The sequence below is a fragment of the Lathyrus oleraceus genome, chromosome 4, assembly GCF_024323335.1.
Source record: "Lathyrus oleraceus cultivar Zhongwan6 chromosome 4, CAAS_Psat_ZW6_1.0, whole genome shotgun sequence".
In the NCBI taxonomy this organism is placed as follows: domain Eukaryota; kingdom Viridiplantae; phylum Streptophyta; class Magnoliopsida; order Fabales; family Fabaceae; genus Lathyrus; species Lathyrus oleraceus.
In genome coordinates this window covers 140,993,495-140,994,348 of record NC_066582.1, presented here as the reverse complement: position 1 = coordinate 140,994,348, position 854 = coordinate 140,993,495, and the positions used below count along the sequence as shown (strand labels likewise).

At 42.7% G+C, this 854-nt stretch overlaps 1 non-coding gene across 1 annotated transcript; it reads left to right on the top strand.

The window, feature by feature from the left end:
• The first annotated feature begins 221 nt into the window (after positions 1-221).
• Positions 222-328, top strand: LOC127078047 (small nucleolar RNA R71). The gene has a single exon (XR_007787794.1). It is a non-coding gene; the product is annotated as a small nucleolar RNA R71 (small nucleolar RNA).
• Positions 329-854: the final 526 nt, after the last annotated feature.

Here is an 854-nt window from a genome sequence, read left to right as displayed (position 1 = left end):
CAAGGTTACTTATCTCGTACATGCCAGTTTTCGTTTGAGGTTTTTCCACCATTGTTCGTTCGCTTCCCCACTGATAGTGGTTTTGAGCCATGCTTTCGATAAGTTGGTAAGCGTCAGCATAAGGTTTGTTCATTAGTGCACCACCTGCGGCGGCATCTATTGTTAACCTCGTGTTGTACAGGAGACCATTATAGAATGTATGAATTACTAACCAGTCTTCTAAACCATGGTGTGGACAAAGTCTCATCATGTCTTTGTATCTTTCCCATGCTTCGAAAAGAGACTCGTTATCTTTCTGTTTAAATCCATTTATTTGGGCTCTTAACATAGCTGTTTTGCTTGGCGGAAAATATCGAGCAAGAAAAACTTTCTTCAACTCGTTCCATGTGGTGACTGAGTTGGAAGGAAGAGATTGAAGCCATCTTCTAGCGCTATCTCTTAGTGAGAAAGGAAAAAGACGAAGTCGAATTGCCTCTGAAGTGACACCATTAGCTTTAACAGTATCAGCGTATTGGACAAATACGGATAAATGAAGGTTAGGATCCTCGGTAGGATTTCCAGAGAATTGGTTCTGTTGCACTGCCTGCAACAGTGAAGGTTTGAGTTCAAAGTTGTTTGCTTCGATTGCGGGTGGAGCAATACTTGAATGCGGTTCATCTTGCGATGGAGCGGCGTAATCTCTAAGAGCACGAGCTGGTTCTGCCATCTCGGGTATCGAAGGGAAAATATTTTTGAAATCAGGAAGTTCTACAGGGGGTAGATTGTTTGCAGCACGATATTCCCGAATTCGTCGTAAGACTCAGAGATATAGTTCGATATCGTTGATTTGTAAGTAGAACGGCTCGCCTTGTGAG